Source organism: Oncorhynchus gorbuscha, linkage group LG10 (assembly GCF_021184085.1).
Source record: "Oncorhynchus gorbuscha isolate QuinsamMale2020 ecotype Even-year linkage group LG10, OgorEven_v1.0, whole genome shotgun sequence".
Classification (NCBI taxonomy): domain Eukaryota; kingdom Metazoa; phylum Chordata; class Actinopteri; order Salmoniformes; family Salmonidae; genus Oncorhynchus; species Oncorhynchus gorbuscha.
Window position 1 is genome coordinate 82,055,400 of NC_060182.1, and position 6,015 is coordinate 82,061,414.

The following is a 6,015-nucleotide window of genomic DNA, read 5'->3' on the forward strand; positions in this document are numbered from 1 at the left end:
TTGACGCACCGCAGGTTGTTGATCAATGAGCAAGGCTAAAGCCAACTCTAACAGAAATACAGCCACAGAGCTTTACCTCATAAAGGATTCCGGCGTGTTGTAGATGGATTTTTAACAATCTCAAGGAAAGGCCAAATCATCTTTTTGTGAACCGTAACCCTACATGATGCGGCTCGTGAACTTGAACAGATTTTACTTTGATCATGGTATTTTGTAGACACACATTTTGGCTGAGTAACCGTGAAACGTGTTTAATTATCATGTAATTGCCCCCTGATGCGCAAATAACATAGATAATTGAATTGAGCGTGGTGAAAATATCGAGGAGTTATATGGGCTAGGTTTGTGCTCTGTGCTTTTACCAGATTATATTTCCACTCGGACATATTCAAGTTTAGTTGTAATATAAATATTAAAACATTTTAAGAAGCCAAGTTTATTTAGACTACATCTAAAACAAGTGTATTTGGAACGACTGAAAAGCTTGTCTGCGCGTGAGTTGCTCGAGTCGTTACATTTACTCCAGATGAACTCACATTCATATTAACAATATTAAGACTAAAAAACGACATTTTTATAATACATTTTATTATTGTATTGTCCTTTTATATTTAAATGTTATTCTATTCAAATCAATTGGACGATAATATCCTAAATGGTGACTAATGAAAATGGTATAGTTCTACAACGATTGGATATTTCTCCTGAATAATTTAGGCCTAGGTTAATATTGCATTTTTGTTATTTTCACCAAGATAAATTATTTCTTCAATAAAATAATTGTGATTTGGAGCGGCAGGGTAGCCTAGTGATTAGAGCGTTAGAATTGTAACCCGAAGGTTGCGAGTTCAAACCCCTGAGCTGACAAGGTACAAATCTGTCGTTCTTCCCCTGAATAGGCAGTTAACCCACTTTCCCCAGGCCGTCATTGAAAATAAGAATGTGTTCTTAACTGACTTGCCTGGTTAAATATTTTTATTTTTTTTCATTAAAAAAATGCAATTAGTCATTTCTCTACAATGACAGTGTTCATGAATCATTTACGAGCATATCAAAGAGGGTATGGACCACAATGAATTTACTGGAGAAACAATCCTAGCTCCAGATATGATCTCAATTACTTGTGTTCATAATCAGATATTTCATTGGAATACGTTTGGATCAAGGTCCCCACCGGAATTACTTGATGGGACAGGTACAACCGTGTTCAGGCCTACTGCATTTGAAGGTGTATCATTTGAGGCAGTAGGCCTATCTTATTCAACAATCGTATGGTACTGGGCAGTAATTAGGGGCTGAATACAAATATCGACCCCAGCAGATAGACCAATATGCACCAAGTAATTCATTTATTTCTCCTCCTCCGTTAATTAAGCCTCTATTACAAAGTGTTTTTAGCAGATTACAATAACATAAACTCCAGTTTGTGGCAAAAATGACTACTCGTTTCCATAAGCAATCTTTGAACTTTGGACAGATCTTGTTCATTAGTTTGCCCAGCTGTTGGAAAAAAAGGTTTGCAGGGTGTGATTCAGTATGGAAAAGTGAAAGACCAAATACAGAGCCAGCTTTTGCTTGATATTTGCTTATTATATTTGAATCGTTATATATAATGCTTTATATTGATGATTGAGTCATAACTCAACGGGCAAATAGAGATATTCAATTAATATATTTGCCTGTGAAAGAGGCAATGAAATGCTTTTTTGAAAGCTATGATACAACATGTAAAATGTACAGTTCGAGCACGTCACGTTGAGACCCATACATTAGTGTTCGCTTTAGTAGGATATTTGATCAAGCTAACCCAATACATATGTTGTTGGCATAGCAACATCTTTATGCTCACAAGATAGCAAGGTGAAGTAATCACTTTTGTGGGTCAATTTAGTAGACCTAATTATAAACGCAGATTAGGTTTATTATCCGAATTATAGCATACAAATAGATCGCTACAATATGGCAACACGTGTATCTATTATTACTATCATCACCATTATTAGGCCCCTAATAATAATAGTATTACTATTATTAATAGTTTTAAATTGCCCTGGGCGTATGCTAAATTTCTCCCATGCAGCACATTGGAAACTTTTAATGAATTCATTCAATCTTAAGTACAGTGTGACATATGTTATCCGCCAGCCCAGCCGCATGCAGTGTCCAGCATAAAGATTTCAACCAGCACCTTGTTTTCCAATTGATGTGGTATTTCTCGTTACCACATCAAAAATCCTGAAGCTTTTTGTCAGCCTTATGGACAAAAATGTAGACAACAATGCGCAGACCCCTTTACTTCAAAAGCGACCATCAGCGAGCCTACCCATAGATCTTTCTTCTCAGTCTTTTCATTCTGAGTTTAGAAAGCCACTACAGGGCCAAAGCGCTTCTAATACCTTTTGATGGGGATTGAATTAATTATCTGCTTGGCCAACGAAAAGAGCAAAGCAAAGCAATACCCCTTCAGATTCACAGACGAAAGAAAAGAACCTTTCAAAAGGCCGAGGGGGAAGAGGGAGAGAGCTCTATCCGAAATCAGCTTTAGAAGCAGCTGGTTTTCCATTAAACATTATACGGAAGAAGTTTATTAGGGCTTTGTGTCCTCCTAATATGGACCGACTATGTCAGGCTGGTGGTCCCTCGGCCTGCCTCCCTTCCACCATGATGTTTTGTGTCTTCATTCATCCATTGGAGGCCACAATAAGGGACAACCCAATTTGGTTGTTTTGTTGGTTGCTGTTTTTGCAGGGTGGCGGAAAAAGTTAGAACAAACAAATGCATTAGCCTACCAGGTTTTGCAGAGGACGAAGACAAATAGAAATTACTCCAAATGTATGCCTATACCAGATTTCAAAATATTAAATACTATGATACCGGTCTGTTAAATATGTGGCCCTATAAACAAACAGTATTAGCTATATAACTGACAACGAATACATGTTAAACCATTTGGCAATGTAATCGGAACGCCCAAATAATCTATAGTCAAACAAGTGAAACACGCAAAGTCTAACCCGATGGAAAGAACAACCGTAAACAACGATAGCCAGGATAGCCCACTTTTAATCATTGTGCAATTACCACATTTTCCCCCAAATTGCATGCTTTAGACATAGGCCTAGGCTTTATAAAATGTGTTTAATTAACATTTGTATTGTCAATGAGCCTCAAGTTCCATACAGTGTTAGTAGAAAAGAGTGCCTACAACGAATACATGGATGGAATGCGTTAAAGTGAAAGGAAATACTGGAAATATTTGGTGTCGTTATAGCAACAGGATCAGTCACGCTTTTCTCTGAAGGGCATTCACCACTGGGCTGTCAGAACACGTTTTTAATTAAAGCGTATAAAAAGTTTTTGTAGGCATGTCATCGTGTGATTGAGGTAATCGGGAATGGGGATCCCGTTTATTTTTGATGCGCTCGTGCGCAATCCTTTTCCACCAAGACCAAGAGAGAAAAAATACCAAAAGGAATCAAGCATCACACACTCCAAAATAACATTGCAAAATAAATAAAAACGGCTACTATAAGTCTAGTCAAGATAGATTGGGAACTGAACTATAATACAAATGTAGGGGTGGCAGGTAGCCTAGTGGTTAGAGCGCTGGATCGAATCCCCGAGCTGACAAGGTTAAAGATCTGTCGTTCTGCCCCTGAACAAGGCCGTTCTTAGGCCGTCATTGTAAAAAAAAAAATCTTAACTGACTTGCCTAGTTAAATAAAGTTTAAATATATATATATAACAAATGTAGGCCATAGAGGCTACATGAGGGATTTTATTTTTGCGAGTATATGATCATAAGGATGCATTGCCGACTTGGGGATGACCAGGAATATCAAACGTTATCAGATTTCAACAAAGTGAAAGATTTAGCCTCCGTATTTAGAACACGGCTGATTATCTGACGGATAAACATACACTGGGAGGATCTTGTGGGATTAAGAGTGGGGACACCCAAGTTGTGCGATCTCCACGGTTACCAGAGGAGAAATCGAGAAGCTTGTCATAGTGTCGCTTGTTGAGCATTATGAGCGGAGGGTTACAACACAGCAGCGTTCGCGTCCAAATAGACAGGCCCTCTCCTACCCTCCTGTTTTTGGATTGCAACTTGAGGGCAACGGTGCATCCAACCATCGAGTACATAATCGACCATATATGGGTACACAAGTCTCACCACTGCCCTAGCTGTTCTATCGGTGGACACCGGGAGGAAAGTAGAGCTCATGCGGGTCAACCCATCAATATGAGAAAAAGGAAACGTAAACGATGTGGACGTAATTGCTTGGCGTGTAGTCTGTAGTACAGTTCGCCGGATCTATTTTGCCCATTTATGTTGATAAACTATCAGTATACAGAGAGAGAGAGAGATTTTTGGTGCAGGAAAATAAATACACGAGCAATACATCCATGGAAAGTGTATTTTCTCTCTCTCTCTCTCTCTCTCTCTCTCTCTCTCTCTCTCTCCCTCTCTCTCTCTCTCTCTCTCTCTCTCTCTCTCTCTCTCTCTCTCTCTCTCTGTCTCTCTCTCTGTCTCTCTGTCTCTCTCTCTCTCTCTCTCTCTCTCTCTCTGTCTCTCTCTCTCTCTCTCTCTCTCTCTCTCTCTCTCTCTCTCTCTCTCTCTCTCTCTCTCTCTCTCTCTCTCTCTGTCTCTCTCTCTCTCTCTCTCTCTCTCTCTCTGTCTCTCTCTCTCTCTCTCTCTCTCTCTCTCTCTCTCTCTCTCTCTCTCTCTCTCTCTCTCTCTCTCTCTCTCTCTCTCTCTCTCTCTCTCTCTCTCTCTCTCTCTCTCTCTCTCTCTCTCTCTCTCTCTCTCTCTCTCTCTCTCTCTCTCTCTCTCTCTCTCTCTCTCTCTCTCTCTCTCTCTCTCTCTCTCTCTCTCTCTCTCTCTCTCTCTCTCTCTCTCTCTCTCTCTCTCTCTCTCTCTCTCTCTCTCTCTCTCTCTCTCTCTCTCTCTCTCTCTCTCTCTCTCTCTCTCTCTCTCTCTCTCTCTCTCTCTCTCTCTCTCTCTCTCTCTCTCTCTCTCTCTCTCTCTCTCTCTCTCTCTCTCTCTCTCTCTCTCTCTCTCTCTCTCTTAGTCAATAATGTCTTTGCCAAAATCTGGCCAATTAGGATATTATGACAATAGCCAACATAATAGTGCCAAGGGATTAAATACCAATGTATTACAATTAAGACATTTAAAGATTGAAATATATAAATCTAGAAGTTCAAGTTCCATGAAATGGATATGCATGGACTATTGGAGTTACCTAAATATATCCCTCTCTATACTTTGACCTACTTTGAATACTTCTAACAAGTGAATATTGCTTCATGAAACCATTTAGTCAGTAAGAGAGAACAAATAAAAAAGTTGTGTAATTTAGAGAAATTTTTCATATTGATTTAACAAAGTTAATATCAGAGGTAGTGGGTTTATTTAAATTTTTACTCTTTAAGACCTGTTCCACATTACCACACTCAGAGTCAGACCTTAGATAAACAGAAGTGTTAAAACAGAGTTTTATCTTCAATTAGAAGTCACTATCATTCCATAGGGATATAATGGTTTTGAATGACTGAGTTGAATATGTACTGCACCTTTATAAACATTTAGAAAAACATCCCTTACAATAAAACTAGATTTGGTCAACACGAATGTCACAGATTTAGCCTTTGAGAATAATGAATACTGTTGAGTTATAGGTGATGTTCTTCAAATCACAAATTCCATGAATGATTTAATACGAGAGCATGATGGAGTTGACCAAACAAATCACATGTTATCTGGCCCAAGGCAGTGTCAATGTCAAATCCAGGCAGCACCAACAACCTTTACAATACAGCACTTTTCAATGAAACATGTCAGGACACTGTATTGATGTGGGATATAAGAGAATATATAATTTATCAATAAAATAGTGCAGTAATGCATACAGGCATTTCCCTTTCCCAGGCTTCTACACCTGCATTGCTTGCTGTTTGGGGTTTTAGGCTGGGTTTCTGTACAGCACTTTGAGATATCAGCTGATGTAC